Here is a 17,062-nt window from a genome sequence, read left to right as displayed (position 1 = left end):
TACTGCGACCTGCACGTCTCTTCCAAGGGGCATTTAAACCGTCTTGTTAAGCTACTGCAACCTGCTCGTCTCTTCCAAGGGTTATTTAAACCGTCTTGTTAAGCTACTGCGACCTGCACGTCTCTTCCAAGGTGCATGTAAACAGTCTTTTTTAACTACTGCGACCTGCACGTCTCTTCCAAGGTGCATATAAACCGTCTTGTTAATCTACTGCGACCTGCACGTCTCTTCCAAGGGGCATTTAAACCCTCTTGTTAAGCCACTGCGACCTGCACGTCTCTTCCAAGGGGCATTTAAACTGTCTTGTTAAGCTACTGCGACCTGCATGTCTCTTCCAAGGGGCATTTAAACTGTCTTGTTAAGCTACTGCGACCTGCACGTCTCTTCCAAGGGGCATTTAAACCGTCTTGTTAAGCTACTGCGACCTGCATGTCTTTTCCAAGGGGCATTTAAACCGTCTTGTTAAGCCTCTGCGACCTGCACGTCTTTTCCTAGGGGCATTTAAACAGTCTTGTTAAGCTGCTTCGACCTGCATGTTTCTTCCAAGTGGCATTTAAACTGTCTTGTTAAGCCTCTACGACATGCACGTCTCTTCCAAGGGGCATTTAAACTGTCTTTTTAAGCTGCTGCGACCTGCATGTCTCTTCCAAGGGGCATTTAAATCATCGTGTTAAGCTACTGAGACCTCCACCGCTCTTCCAAGGGGCATTTAAACCATCTTATTAAGCTACTGCGACCTGCACATCTCTTCCAAGGGGCATTTAAACCATCTTGTTAAGCTACTGTAACCTCCACCACTTTTCCACGGGGCATTTAAACCGTCTTTATTAAGCTACTGCGACCTGCACGTCTCTTCCAAGGTGCATTTAAACCGTCTTGTTAAGCTACTGCGACCTGCATGTCTCTTCCAAGGGGCATTTAAGGCGTCTTGTTAAGCCTCTACGACCTGCACGTCTTTTCATAGGGGCATTTAAACTGTTTTGTTAAGCTGCTTCGACCTGCATGTTTCTTCCAAGTGACATTTAAACTGTCTTGTTAAGCTACTGCAACCTCCACCGCTCTTCCAAGGTTCATTTAAACTGTCTTGTTAAGCTACTGCGACCTGCACGTCTCTTCCAAGGGGCATTTAAACCGTCTTGTTAAGCTACTGCGACCAGCAAGCCTATTCCAAGGGGCATTTAAACCCTCTTGTTAAGCTACTGCGACCTACACATCTCTTCCAAGGGAGATTTAAACCGTCTTGTTAAGCTACTGCGACCTGCACGTCTCTTCCAAGGGGCATTTAAACCGTCTTGTTAAGCTACTGCAACCTGCTCGTCTCTTCCAAGGGTTATTTAAACCGTCTTGTTAAGCTACTGCGACCTGCACGTCTCTTCCAAGGTGCATGTAAACAGTCTTTTTTAACTACTGCGACCTGCACGTCTCTTCCAAGGTGCATATAAACCGTCTTGTTAATCTACTGCGACCTGCACGTCTCTTCCAAGGGGCATTTAAACCCTCTTGTTAAGCCACTGCGACCTGCACGTCTCTTCCAAGGGGCATTTAAACTGTCTTGTTAAGCTACTGCGACCTGCATGTCTCTTCCAAGGGGCATTTAAACTGTCTTGTTAAGCTACTGCGACCTGCACGTCTCTTCCAAGGGGCATTTAAACCGTCTTGTTAAGCAGCTGCGACCTGCATGTCTCTTCCAAGGGGCATTTAAACCATCTTGTTAAGCTACTGCGACCTCCACCGCACTTAAAAGGTGCATTTAAACCGTCTTGTTAAGCTACTGCGACCTCCACCTCTCTTCCAAGGGGCATTTAAAACGTCTTATTAAGCTACTGCGACCTGCACGTCTCTTCCACGGGGCATTTAAACTGTATTGCTAAGCTACTGCGACCTGCAAGCCTATCCTAAGGGGCATTTAAACCCTCTTGTTAAGATACTGCGACCTGCATGTCTCTTCCAAGGGGGATTTAAACCGTCTTGTTAAGCTACTACTACCTGCACGTCTCTTCCAAGGGGCATTTAAACCGTCTTGTTAAGCTACTGCGACCTGCTCGTCTCTTCCAAGGGGCATTTAAAAGGACTTGTTAAGCTACTGCGACCTGCACTTCTCTTCCAAGGCGCATTTAAACCTTCTTTTTAAGCTCCTGCGACTTGATCGTCTCTTCCAAGGGGCATTTAAACCATCTTGTTAAGCTACTGTAACCTCCACCACTTTTCCAAGGGGCATTTAAAACGTCTTGTTAAGCTACTGCGACTTGCACGTCTCTTCCAAGGGGCTTTTAAACCATCTTGTTAAGCTACTGCGACCTGCATGTCTCTTCCAAGGGGCATTTAAACCATCTTGTTAAGCCTCTGCGACCTGCACGTCTTTTCCAAGGGTCATTTAAACCATCGTGATAAGCTACTGCGACCTCCACCGCTCTTCCAAGGGACATTTAAACCATCTTGTTAAGCTACTGCGACCTGCACATCTCTTCCAAGGGGCATATAAACAGTCTTGTTAAGCTACTGTAACTTGCACTTCTCTTCCAAGGGGCATTTAAACCGTCTTGTTAAGCTACTGTAACCTCCACCACTTTTCCACGGGGCATTTAAACCATCTTGTTAAGCTACTGCGACCTGCAAGCCTATTCTAAGGGGCATTTAAACCCTCTTGTTAAGATCCTGCGACTTGCTCGTCTCTACCAAGTGGGATTTAAACTGTCTTGTTAAGCTACTGCTACCTGCACGTCTCTTCCAAGGGGCATTTAAACCATCTTGTTAAGCTACTGCGACCTGCTCGTCTCTTCCAAGGGGCATTTAAACCGTCTTGTTATGCTACTGCGACCTGCACTTCTCTTCCAAGGCGCATTTAAACCTTCTTTTTAAGCTCCTGATACTTGATCGTCTCTTCCAAGGGGCATTCAAATCATCTTGTTATGCTACTGTAACCTCCACCACTTTTCCAAGGGGCATTTAAAACGTCTTGTTAAGCTACTGCGACTTGCATGTCTCTTCCAAGGGGCATTTAAACCGTCTTGTTAAGCCTCTACGACATGCACGTCTCTTCCAAGGGGCATTTAAACCGTATTTTTATGCTGCTGCGACCTGCATGTCTCTTCCAAGGGGCATTTAAACCATCGTGTTAAGCTACTGCGACCTCCACCGCTCTTCTAAGGGGCATTTAAACCATCTTGTTAAGCTACTGCGACCTGCACATCTCTTCCAAGGGGCATTTAAACCGTCTTGTTAAGCTACTGTAACTTGCACGTCTCTTCCAAGGGGCATTTAAACCGTCTTGTTAAGCTACTGTAACCTCCACCACTTTTCCACGGGGCATTTAAACCGTCTTTTTAAGCTACTGCAACCTGTACTTCTCTTCCAAGGTGCATTTAAACTGTCTTGTTAAGCTACTGCGACCTGCATGTCTCTTCCAATGGGCATTTAAACTGTCTTGTTAAGCCTCTGCGACCTGCACGTCTTTTACTAGGGGCATTTAAACAGTCTTGTTAAGCTGCTTCGAAATTCATGTTTCTTCCAAGTGGCATTTAAACTGTCTTGTTAAGATACTGCGACCTCCACCGCTCTTCCAAGGGGCAGTTAAACTGTCTTGTTAAGCTACTGCGACCTGCACGTCTCTTCCAAGGGTCATTTAAATCGTCTTGGTAAGCTACTGCGACCTGCAAGCCTCTTCCAAGGGGCATTTAAACCCTCTTGTTAAGCTACTGCGACCTGCATGTCTCTTCCAAGGGGCATTTAAACTGTCTTCTTTAGCTACTGCGACCTCCACCGCTCTTCCAAGGGGCATTTAAACCGTCTTGTTAAGCTACTGCGACCTGCACGTCTCTTTCAAGGGGCATTTAAACTGTCTTGTTTAGCTTCTGCGACCTGCATGTCTCTTCCAAGGGGCATTTAAACCGTCTTGTTAAGCTACTGCGACCTCCACGTCTCTTCCAAAGGGCATTTAAACCGTCTTGTTAAGCTGATGTGACCTGCATGTCTCTTCCAAGGGGCATTTAAACTGTCTTGTTAGGCTGATGTGACCTGCATGTCTCTTCCAAGGGGCATTTCAACCGTCTTGTTAAGCTACTGCGACCTCCACCGCACTTCCATGGGGCATTTAAACAGTCTTGTTAAGCTACTGCGACTTGCACATCTCTTCCATGGGGCATTTAAACCGTGTTCTTAAGCTACTGTAACCTCCACCACTTTTCCAAGGGGCATTTAAACCGTCTTGTTAAGCTACTGCGACCTCCACCGCACTTCCAAGGGGCATTTAAACCGTCTTGTTAAGCTACTGCGACCTGCACGTCTTTTTCAAGAGGCATTTAAACTGTCTCGTTAAGCTACTGCGACCTCCACCGCTCTTCCAAGGGGCATTTAAACCGTCTTGTTAAGCTGCTGTGACCTGCATGTCTCTTTCAAGGGGCATTTAAACTGTCTTGTTAAGCTACTGCGACGAGCATGTCTCTACCAAGGGGCATTTAAACCGTCTTGTTAAGCTACTGCGACCTCCACGTCTCTTCCAAGGGGCATTTAAACCGTCTTGTTAAGATGCTGTGACCTGCATGTCTATTCCAAGGGGCATTTAAACCATCTTGTTAAGCTACTGCGACCTCCACCGCACTTCCAAGGGGCATTTAAACCATCTTGTTAAGCTACTGCGACCTGCACGTCTCTTTCAAGAGGCATTTAAACTGTCTTGTTAAGCTACTGCGACCTGCACGTCTCTTCCAAGTGGCATTTAAACCGTTTTGTTAAGCTACTGCGACCTGCACGTCTCTTTCAAGGGGCATTTAAACTGTCTTGTTAAGCTACTGCGACCTCCACCGCTCTTCCAAGGGGCATTTAAACCGTCTTGTTAAGCTACTGCGACCTCCACATCTCTTCCAAGGGGCATTTAAAACGTCTTGTTAAGCTACTGCGACTTGCACGTCTCTTCCAAGGGGCTTTTAAACCATCTTGTTAAGCTACTGCGACCTGTATGTCTCTTCCAAGGGGCATTTAAACCATCTTGTTAAGCCTCTGCGACCTGCACGTCTCTTCCAAGGGTCATTTAAACCATCGTGATAAGCTACTGCGACCTCCACCGCTCTTCCAAGGGACATTTAAACCATGTTGTTAAGCTACTGCGACCTGCACATCTCTTCCAAGGGGCATTTAAACAGTCTTGTTAAGCTACTGTAACTTGCACTTCTCTTCCAAGGGGCATTTAAACCGTCTTGTTAAGCTACTGTAACCTCCACCACTTTTCCACGGGGCATTTAAACCATCTTGTTAAGCTACTGCGACCTGCAAGCCTATTCTAAGGGGCATTTAAACCCTCTTGTTAAGATCCTGCGACTTGCTCGTCTCTACCAAGTGGGATTTAAACTGTCTTGTTTAGCTTCTGCGACCTGCATGTCTCTTCCAAGGGGCATTTAAACCGTCTTGTTAAGCTACTGCGACCTCCACGTCTCTTCCAAGGGGCATTTAAACCGTCTTGTTAAGCTGATGTGACCTGCATGTCTCTTCCAAGGGGCATTTAAACCGTCTTGTTAGGCTGATGTGACCTGCATGTCTCTTCCAAGGGGCATTTCAACCGTCTTGTTAAGCTACTGCGACCTCCACCGCACTTCCATGGGGCATTTAAACAGTCTTGTTAAGCTACTGCGACTTGCACATCTCTTCCATGGGGCATTTAAACCGTGTTCTTAAGCTACTGTAACCTCCACCACTTTTCCAAGGGGCATTTAAACCGTCTTGTTAAGCTACTGCGACCTCCACCGCACTTCCAAGGGGCATTTAAACCGTCTTGTTAAGCTACTGCGACCTGCACGTCTTTTTCAAGAGGCATTTAAACTGTCTCGTTAAGCTACTGCGACCTCCATCGCTCTTCCAAGGGGCATTTAAACCGTCTTGTTAAGCTGCTGTGACCTGCATGTCTCTTTCAAGGGGCATTTAAACTGTCTTGTTAAGCTACTGCGACCTGCATGTCTCTACCAAGGGGCATTTAAACCGTCTTGTTAAGCTACTGCGACCTCCACGTCTCTTCCAAGGGGCATTTAAACCGTCTTGTTAAGATGCTGTGACCTGCATGTCTATTCCAAGGGGCATTTAAACCATCTTGTTAAGCTACTGCGACCTCCACCGCACTTCCAAGGGGCATTTAAACCATCTTGTTAAGCTACTGCGACCTGCACGTCTCTTTCAAGAGGCATTTAAACTGTCTTGTTAAGCTACTGCGACCTGCACGTCTCTTCCAAGTGGCATTTAAACCGTTTTGTTAAGCTACTGCGACCTGCACGTCTCTTTCAAGGGGCATTTAAACTGTCTTGTTAAGCTACTGCGACCTCCACCGCTCTTCCAAGGGGCATTTAAACCGTCTTGTTAAGCTACTGCGACCTCCACGTCTCTTCCAAGGGGCATTTAAAACGTCTTGTTAAGCTACTGCGACTTGCACGTCTCTTCCAAGGGGCTTTTAAACCATCTTGTTAAGCTACTGCGACCCGCATGTCTCTTCCAAGGGGCATTTAAACCATCTTGTTAAGCCTCTGCGACCTGCACGTCTCTTCCAAGGGTCATTTAAACCATCGTGATAAGCTACTGCGACCTCCACCGCTCTTCCAAGGGACATTTAAACCATCTTGTTAAGCTACTGCGACCTGCACATCTCTTCCAAGGGGCATTTAAACAGTCTTGTTAAGCTACTGTAACTTGCACTTCTCTTCCAAGGGGCATTTAAACCATCTTGTTAAGCTACTGTAACCTCCACCACTTTTCCACGGGGCATTTAAACCATCTTGTTAAGCTACTGCGACCTGCAAGCCTATTCTAAGGGGCATTTAAACCCTCTTGTTAAGATCCTGCGACTTGCTCGTCTCTACCAAGTGGGATTTAAACTGTCTTGTTAAGCTACTGCTACCTGCACGTCTCTTCCAAGGGGCATTTAAACCATCTTGTTAAGCTACTGCGACCTGCTCGTCTCTTCCAAGGGGCATTTAAACCGTCTTGTTATGCTACTGCGACCTGCACTTCTCTTCCAAAGCGCATTTAAACCTTCTTTTTAAGCTCCTGATACTTGATCGTCTCTTCCAAGGGGCATTCAAACCATCTTGTTAAGCTACTGTAACCTCCACCACTTTTCCAAGGGGCATTTAAAACGTCTTGTTAAGCTACTGCGACTTGCATGTCTCTTCCAAGGGGCATTTAAACCGTCTTGTTAAGCCTCTACGACATGCACGTCTCTTCCAAGGGGCATTTAAACCGTCTTTTTATGCTGCTGCGACCTGCATGTCTCTTCCAAGGGGCATTTAAACCATCGTGTTAAGCTACTGCGACCTCCACCGCTCTTCCAAGGGGCATTTAAACCATCTTGTTAAGCTACTGCGACCTGCACATCTCTTCCAAGGGGCATTTAAACCGTCTTGTTAAGCTACTGTAACTTGCACGTCTCTTCCAAGGGGCATTTAAACCGTCTTGTTAAGCTACTGTAACCTCCACCACTTTTCTACGGGGCATTTAAACCGTCTTGTTAAGCTACTGCAACCTGTACTTCTCTTCCAAGGTGCATTTAAACTGTCTTGTTAAGCTACTGCGACCTGCATGTCTCTTCCAATGGGCATTTAAACTGTCTTGTTAAGCCTCTGCGACCTGCACGTCTTTTACTAGGGGAATTTAAACAGTCTTGTTAAGCTGCTTCGAAATTCATGTTTCTTCCAAGTGGCATTTAAACTGTCTTGTTAAGCTACTGCGACCTCCACCGCTCTTCCAAGGGGCAGTTAAACTGTCTTGTTAAGCTACTGCGACCTGCACGTCTCTTCCAAGGGTCATTTAAATCGTCTTGGTAAGCTACTGCGACCTGCAAGCCTCTTCCAAGGGGCATTTAAACCCTCTTGTTAAGCCACTGCGACCTGCATGTCTCTTCCAAGGGGCATTTAAACTGTCTTCTTTAGCTACTGCGACCTCCACCGCTCTTCCAAGGGGCATTTAAACCATCTTGTTAAGCTACTGCGACCTGCACGTCTCTTCCAAGGGGCATTTAAACTGTCTTGTTTAGCTTCTGCGACCTGCATGTCTCTTCCAAGGGGCATTTAAACCGTCTTGTTAAGCTACTGCGACCTCCACGTCTCTTCCAAGGGGCATTTAAACCGTCTTGTTAAGCTGATGTGACCTGCATGTCTCTTCCAAGGGGCATTTAAACCGTCTTGTTAGGCTGATCTGACCTGCATGTCTCTTCCAAGGGGCATTTCAACCGTCTTGTTAAGCTACTGCGACCTCCATCGTACTTCCATGGGGCATTTAAACAGTCTTGTTAAGCTACTGCGACTTGCACATCTCTTCCATGGGGCATTTAAACCGTGTTCTTAAGCTACTGTAACCTCCACCACTTTTCCAAGGGGCATTTAAACCGTCTTGTTAAGCTACTGCGACCTCCACCGCACTTCCAAGGGGCATTTAAACCGTCTTGTTAAGCTACTGCGACCTGCACGTCTTTTTCAAGAGGCATTTAAACTGTCTCGTTAAGCTACTGCGACCTCCACCGCTCTTCCAAGGGGCATTTAAACCGTTTTGTTAAGCTGCTGTGACCTGCATGTCTCTTTCAAGGGGCATTTAAACTGTCTTGTTAAGCTACTGCGACCTGCATGTCTCTTCCAAGGGGCATTTAAACCGTCTTGTTAAGCTACTGCGACCTCCACGTCTCTTCCAAGGGGCATTTAAACCGTCTTGTTAAGATGCTGTGACCTGCATGTCTATTCCAAGGGGCATTTAAACCATCTTGTTAAGCTACTGCGACCTCCACCGCACTTCCAAGGGGCATTTAAACCATCTTGTTAAGCTACTGCGACCTGCACGTCTCTTTCAAGAGGCATTTAAACTGTCTTGTTAAGCTACTGCGACCTGCACGTCTCTTCCAAGTGGCATTTAAACCGTTTTGTTAAGCTACTGCGACCTGCACGTCTCTTTCAAGGGGCATTTAAACTGTCTTGTTAAGCTACTGCGACCTCCACCGCTCTTCCAAGGGGCATTTAAACCGTCTTGTTAAGCTACTGCGACCTCCACGTCTCTTCCAAGGGGCATTTAAACCGTCTTGTTAAGCTGCTGTGACCTGCATGTCTATTCCAAGGGGCATTTAAACCGTCTTGTTAAGCTACTGCGACCTCCACCGCACTTCCAAGGGGCATTTAAACCGTTTTGTTAAGCTACTGCGACCTGCACGTGTCTTCCAAGGGGAAATTAAATCATCTTGTTAAGCTACTGCGACCTCCACCTATCTTCCAAGGGGCATTTAAACCGTCTTATTAAGCTACTGCGACCTGCACATCTCTTCCAAGGGGCATTTAAACCGTCTTATTATGCTACTGCGACCTGCATGTCTCTTCCAAGGGTCATATAAACTGTCTTGTTAAGCTACTGCGACCTCCACCACTCTTCCAAGGGGAATTTAAACCGTGTTGTTAAGCTACTGCGACGTGCAAGTCTCTTCCAAGGCGCATTTAAACCATCTTGTTAAGCTACTGCGACCTGCAAGCCTATTCCAAGGGGCATTTAAACCCTCTTGTTAAGCTGCTGCAACCTGCACGTCTCTTCCAATGGGGATTTAAACCGTCTTGTTAAGCTACTGCGGCCTGCACGTCTCTTCCAAGGGGCATTTAAACCGTCTTGTTAAGCTACTGCGATCTGCTCGTCTATTCCAAGGGGCATTTAAACCGTCTTGTTAAGCTACTGCGACCTGCACGTCTCTTCCAAGGTGCATTTAAACTGTCTTGTTAAGCTAATGCGACCTCCACCGCTCTTCCAAGGGGCATTTAAACCATCTTGTTAAGCTACTGCGACATGCACCGCTCTTCCAAGGGGCATTTAAACCGTCTTGTTAAGCCTCTGCGACCTGCACGTCTCTTCCAAGGGGCATTTAAACCGTCTTTTTAAGCTGCTGCGTCCTGCATGTCTCTTCCAAGGGGCATTTAAACCATCTTGATAAGCTACTGCGACCTCCACCGCTCTTCCAAGGGGCATTTAAACCATCTCGTTAAGCTACTGCGACCTGCACATCTCTTCCAAGGGGCTTTTAAACCGTCTTGTTAAGCTACTGCGACCTGCTCTTCTATTCCAAGGGGCATTTAAACCGTCTTGTTAAGCTACTGTAACTTGCACGTCTCTTATAAGGGGCATTTAAACCGTCTTGTTAAGCTACTGCGACATGCAAGCCTATTCCAAGGGGGCATTTAAACCATCTTATTCAGCTACTGTGACCTGCACGTAACTTCCAAGGGGCATTTAAACCCTCTTATTAAGCTATTGCAACCTGCACATCTCTTCCAAGGGGCATTTAAACTGTCTTCTTAAGCTACTGCGACCTCCACCGCTCTTCCAAGGGGCATTTAAACCATCTTGTTAAGCTACTGCGACTTGCACCTCTCTTCCACGGGGCATTTAAACCGTCTTGTTAAGCTACTGCGACCTGCATGTTTCTTCCAAGTGGCATTTAAACTGTCTTGTTAAGCTACTGCGACCTCCACCGCTCTTCCAAAGGACATTTAAACTGTCTTGTTAAGCTACTGCGACCTGCACTTCCCTTCCAAGGGGCATTTAAATCGTCTTGGTAAGCTACTGCGACCTGCAAGCCTATTCCACGGGGCATTTAAACCATCTTATTCAGCTACTGTGACCTGCACGTAACTTCCAAGTGGCATTTAAACCCTCTTATTAAGCTATTGCAACCTGCACATCTCTTCCAAGGGGCATTTAAACTGTCTTCTTAAGCTACTGCGACCTCCACCGCTCTTCAAAGGGGCATTTAAACCATCTTGTTAAGCTACTGCTACCTGCACGTCTCTTCCAATGGGCATTTAAACTGTCTTTTGTTTAGCTTCTGCCACCTGCGCGTCTCTTCTAAGGGGCATTTAAACAGTCTTGTTAAGCTACTGCGACTTGCACGTCTCTACCAAGGGGCATTTAAACCGTCTTCTTAAGCTACTGTAAATTCCACCACTTTTCCAAGGGGCATTTAAACCATCTTGTTAAGCTACTGCGATCTGCATGTCTCTTCCAAGGGCATTTAAACAGTCTTGTTAAGCTACTGCGACCTCCACGTCTCTTCCAAGGGGCATTTAAACTGTCTTGTTAAGCTGCTGCGACCTGCATGTCTCTTCCAAGCGGCATTTAAACCGTCTTGTTAAGCTTCTGTGACCTGCACGTCTCTACTAAGGGGCATTTAAACAGTCTTGTTAAGCTACTGCGACTTGCAGGTCTCATCGAAGGGGCATTTAAACCGTCTTCTTAATCTACTGTAACCTCCACGACTTTTCCAAGGGGCATTTAAACCGTCTTCTTAAGCTACTGCGACCTGCATGTCTCTTCCAAGGGGCATTTAAACCGTCTTGTTAAGCTACTGCGACCTCCACGTCTCTTCCAAGGGGCATTTAAACCGTCTTGTTAAGCTCCTGCGACCTGCATGTCTCTTCCAATGGGCATTTAAACCGTCTTGGTAAGCTACCGCGACCCCCACCGCACTTCGAAGGGGCATTTAAACCGTCTTGTTAAGCTACTGCGACCTGCATGTCTCTTCCAAGGGGCATTTAAACCGTCTTGTTAAGCTACTGCGACCTCCACCGCACTTCGAAGGGGCATTTAAACCGTCTTGTTAAGCTACTGCGACCTGCACGTCTCTTTCAAGGGGCATTTAAACCGTCTTGTTAAGCTACTGCGACCTCCACCGCTCTACCAAGGGGCATTTTAACCGTCTTGTTAAGCTACTGCGACTTGCACGTCTCTTCCAAGTGGCATTTAAACCGTCTTGTTAAGCTACTGCGACCTGCACGTATCTTCCAAGGGGCATTTAAACTGTCTTGTTAAGCTACTGCGACCTCCACCTCTCTTCCAAGGGGCGTTTAAACCGTCTTATTAAGCTACTGCGACCTGAACATCTCTTCCAAAGGGCATTTAAACCGTCTTGTTAAGCTACTGCGACCTGCAAGCCTTTTCCAAGGGGCATTTAAACCGTCTTGGTAAGCTACTGCGACCTGCCAGCCTATTCCAAGTGGCATTTAAACCCTCTTTTTAAGCTGCTGCGACCTGCACGTCTCTTCCAAGGGGGATTTAAACCATCTTTTTAAGCTACTGCGACCTGCATGTCTCTACCAAGGGACATTTAAAACGTCTTTTAAGCTAATGCGACCTGCACGTCTCTTCCAAGGGATATTTAAACAGTCTTGTTAAGGTGTTGCGACCTGCATGTCTCTTCCAAGGGGCATATAAACTGTCTTGTTAAGCTACTGTGAACTCCACCGCTCTTCCAAGGGGCATTTAAACTGTCTTGTTAAGCTATACTGCGAACTACACGTCTCTTACAAGGGACATTTAAACCGTCTTGTTAAGCTACTGCGACCTGCAAGCCTCTTCCAAGGGGCATATAAACTGTCTTGTTAAGCTACTGCGACCTGCACGTCTCTTCCAAGGGGCATTTAAATCGTCTTGGTAAGCTACTGCGACCTGCAAGCCTCTTCCAAGGGGCATTTAAACCCTCTTGTTAAGCTACTGCGACCTGCACGTCTCTACCAAGGGGCATTTAAACTGTCTTCTTAAACTACTGCGACCTCCACCGCTCTTCCAAGGGGCATTTAAACCATCTTGTTAAGCTACTGCGACATGCACGTCTCTTCCAAGGGGTATTTAAACTGTATTGTTTAGCTTCTGCGACCTGCACTTCTCTTCCAAGGGGCAATTAAACTGTCTTGTTTAGCTTCTGCGACCTGCACGTCTCTTCTAAGGGGCATTTAAACAGTCTTGTTAAGCTACTGCGACTTGCACGTCTCTTCCAAGGGGCATTTAAACCGTCTTCTTAAGCTACTGTAACCTCCACCACTTTTCCAAGGGGCATTTAAACCGTCTTCTTAAGCTACTGCGACCTGCACGTCTCTTTCAAGGGGAATTTAAAACGCTTTGTTAAGCTACTGCGACCTGCATGTCTCTTCCAAGGGGCATTTAAATCGTCTTGTTAAGCTACTGCGACCTCCACGTCTGTTCCAAGGGTTATTTAAACCGTCTTGTTAAGCTGCTGCGACCTGCATGTCTCTTCTAAGGGGCATTTAAACCGTCTTGTTAAGCTACTGCGACCTCCACCACACTTCCAATGGGCATTTAAACCGTCTTGTTAAGCTTCTGCGACCTGCACGTCTCTTCTAATGGGCATTTAAACAGTCTTGTTAAGCTACTGCGACCTCCTCCGCTCTTCCAAGGGACATTTAAACCGTCTTGTTAAGCTGCTGTGACCTGCACTTCTCTTCCAAGTGGCATTTAAACCGTCTTGTTAAGCGTCTGCGACTTGCACGTCTCTTCCAAGGGGCATTTAAACTGTCTTGTTAAGCTACTGCGACCTCCACCTCTCTTCCAATGGGCATTTAAACCGACTTGTTAAGCTACTGCGACCTGCACGTCTCTTCCAAGGTGCAATTAAACCGTCTTGGTAAGCTACTGCGACCTGCAAGCCTATTCCAAGGGGCATTTAAACCCTCTTGTTAAGCTGCTGCGAGCTGCACGTCTCTTCCAAGGGGGATTTAAACCGTCTTGTTAAGCTACTGCGACCTGCACGTCTCTTCCAAGGGGCATTTAAACCGTCTTGTTAAGCTACTGCGACCTGCTCTTCTATTCCAAGGGGCATTTAAACCGTCTTGTTAAGCTACTGCGACCTTTACCGCTCTTCCAAGGGGCATTTAAACCGTCTTGTTAAGCTACTGCGACCTGCATGTCTCTTCCAAGTGGCATTTAAACCGTCTTGTTAAGCTACTGCGACCTGCACGTCTCTTCCAAGGGGCATTTAAACCATCTTGTTAAGCTACTACTACCGCCACCGCTCTTCCAAGGGGCATTTTAACCGTCTTGTTAAGCTACTGCGACCTCCACGTCTCTTTCAATGGGCATTTAAACCGTCTTGTTAAGCTACTGTAACCTCCACCTCTTTTCCAAGGGGCATTTAAACCGTCTTGTTAAGCTACTGCGACCTGCATGTCTCTTCCAAGGGGCATTTAAACCGTCTTGTTAAGCTACTGCGACCTGCACGTCTCTTCCAAGGGGCATTTAAACTGTCTTGTTAAGCTGCTGCGACCTGCATGTCTCTTCCAAGGGGCATTTAAACCGTCTTGTTAAGCTTCTGCGACCTCCAAGTCTCTTTCAAGGGGCATTTAAACCGCCTTGTTAAGCTACTGCGACCTGCACTTCTCTTCCAAGGCGCATTTAAACCGTCTTTTTAAGCTACTGCGACTTCCACGTCTCTTCCAAGGGGCATCTAAACCGTCTTGTTAAGCTACTGTAACCTCCGTCACTTTTCCAAGGGGCATTTAAACCGTCTTATTAAGCTAATACGACCTGCACGTCTCTTCAATGGGGCATTTAAACCGTCTTGTTAAGCTACTGCGGCCTGCATGTCTCTACCAAGGGGCATTTAAACCGTCTTGTTAAGCTACTGCGACCTGCACGTCTCTTCCAAGGGGCATTTAAACAGTCTTGTTAAGCTGCTGCGACCTGCACATCTCTTCCAAGGGGCATTTAAACCGTCTTGTTAAGCTACTGCGACCTGCAAGTCTCTTCCAAGGGGTATTTAAACCGTCTTATTAAGCTACTGCGACCTCCATCGCTCTTCCAAGGGGCATTTAAACTGTCTTGTTAAGCTACTGCTACCGCCACCGCTCTTCCAAGGGGCATTTTATCCGTCTTGTTAAGCTACTGCGACCTGCACGTCTCTTTCAAGAGGCATTTAAACTGTCTTGTTAAGTTGCTGCGACTTGCACGTCTTTTACAAGGGGCATTTAAACCATCTTGTTAAGCTACTGCGACCTCCTCCGCTCTTCCAAGAAGCATTTAAACCGTCTTGTTAAGCTACTGCGACTTGCACTTCTTTTCCAAGGGGCATTTAAACCATCTTGTTAAGCTACTGCTACCTCCTCCGCTCTTCCAAGGGGCATTTAAGGCGTCTTGTTAACCTACTGCGACCTGCATGTCTCTTCCAAGGGGCATTTAAACCGTCTTGTTAAGCTACTGCGACCTGTACGTCTCTTCCAAGGGGCATTTAAACCGTCTTGTTAAGCTACTGCGACCTGCATGTCTCTTCCAAGTGGCGTTTAAACCGTCTTGTTAAGCTACTGCGACCTGCACGTCTGTTCCAAGGGGCATTTAAAACATCTTGTTAAGCTACTGCTACCGCCACCGCTCTTCAAAGGGGCATTTTAACCGTCTTGTTAAGCTACTGCGACCTGCACATCTCTTTCTAGGGGCATTTAAACCGTCTTGTTAAGCTGCTGCGATCTGCATGTCTCTTCCAAGGGGCATTTAAACCGTCTTGTTAAGCTACTGCGACCTCCACCTCTCTTACAAGGGGCATTTAAACCATCTTGTTAAGCTACTGCAACCTGCACGTCTCTTCCAAGGGGCATTTAAACCCTCTTGTTAAGCTACTGCAACCTGCATGTCTCTTCCAAGGGGCATTTAAACCATCTTGTTAAGCTGCTGCGACCTCCTCCGCTCTTCCAAGGGGCATTTAAGCCGTCTTGTTAACCTACTGCGACCTGCATGTCTCTTCCAAGGGGCATTTAAACCGTCTTGTTAAGCTACTGCGACCTGCACGTCTCTTCCAAGGGGCATTTAAACCGTCTTGTTAAGCTACTGCGACCTGCATGTCTCTTCCAAGTGGCATTTAAACCGTCTTGTTAAGCTACTGCGACCTGCACATCTCTTCCAAGGGGCATTTAAACCATCTTGTTAAGCTACTGCTACCTCCACCGCTCTTCCAAGGGGCATTTTTACCGTCTTGTTAAGCTACTGCGACCTGCAAATCTCTTCCTAGGGGTATTTAAACTGTCTTGTTAAGCTGCTGCGATGTGCATGTCTCTTCCAAGGGGCATTTAAACCGTCTTGTTAAGCTACTGCGACCTCCACCGCTCTTACAAGGGGCATTTAAACCATCTTGTTAAGCTACTGCGACCTGCACGTCTCTTCCAAGGGGCATTTAAACCCTCTTGTTAAGCTACTGCAACCTGCATGTCTCTTCCAAGGTGCATTTAAACCGTCTTGTTAAGTTACTGAAACCTGCACATCTCTTCCAAGGGGCATTTAAACCTTCTTGTTAAGCTACTGCGACCTGCACGTCTCTTCCAAGGGGCATTTAAACCGTCTTGTTAAGCTGCTGCGACCTGCATGTCTCAACCAAGGGCAATTTAAACCGTCTTCTTAAGCTACTGCGACCTCCTCCGCTCTTCCAAGGGGCATTTAAACCATCTTGTTAAGCTACTGCGACCTGCACGTCTCTTCCAAGGGGCATTTAAACAGTCTTGTTAAGCTACTGCGACCTCCACCGCTCTTTCAAGGGGCATTTAAATCGTCTTGTTAAGCTACTGCGACCTGCATGTCTCTTCCAAGGGGCATTTAAACTGTCTTGTTAAGCTACTGCTACCACCACCGCACTTCCAAGGGGCACTTTAACCATCTTGTTAAGCTACTGCGACCTGCACGTCTCTTTCAAGGGGCATTTAAACTGTCTTGTTAAACTACTGCGACCGCCACCGCTCTTCCAAGGGGCATTTAAACCGTCTTGTTAAGCTACTGCGACCTGCATGTCTCTTCCAAGGGGCATTTAAACCGTCTTGAAAGCTACTGCGACCTGCACGTCTCTTCCCAGGGGCATTTATACCGTCTTGTTAAGCTCCTGCGACTTGCACGTCTTTTCCAAGGGGCATTTAAACCATCTTGTTTAGCTACTGCGACCTGCGCGTCTCTTTCAAGGGGCAATTAAACTGACTTGTTAAGCTACTGCGACCTTCACCGCTCTTCCAAGGGGCATTTAAACCGTCTTTTTAAGCTTCTGCGACCTGCATGTCTCTTCCAAGTGGCATTTAAACCACCTTTTTAAGCTACTTCGACCTGCACGTCTCTTCCAAGGGGCATTTAAACCGTCTTGTTAAGCTGCTGCGACCTGCATGTCTCAACCAAGGGCCATTTAAACCGTCTTCTTCAGCTACTGCGACCTCCACCGCACTTCCAAGGGGCATTTAAACCGTCTTGTTAAGCTACTGCGACCTGCACGTCTCTTCCAAGGGGCATTTAAACCGTCTTGTTAAGCTAC

Source organism: Phyllobates terribilis, unplaced genomic scaffold, assembly GCF_046119375.1.
Source record: "Phyllobates terribilis strain yellow unplaced genomic scaffold, ASM4611937v1 Scaffold_147__1_contigs__length_4592116, whole genome shotgun sequence".
Lineage (NCBI taxonomy): Eukaryota > Metazoa > Chordata > Amphibia > Anura > Dendrobatidae > Phyllobates > Phyllobates terribilis.
This window is presented reverse-complemented; position numbering follows the sequence as displayed.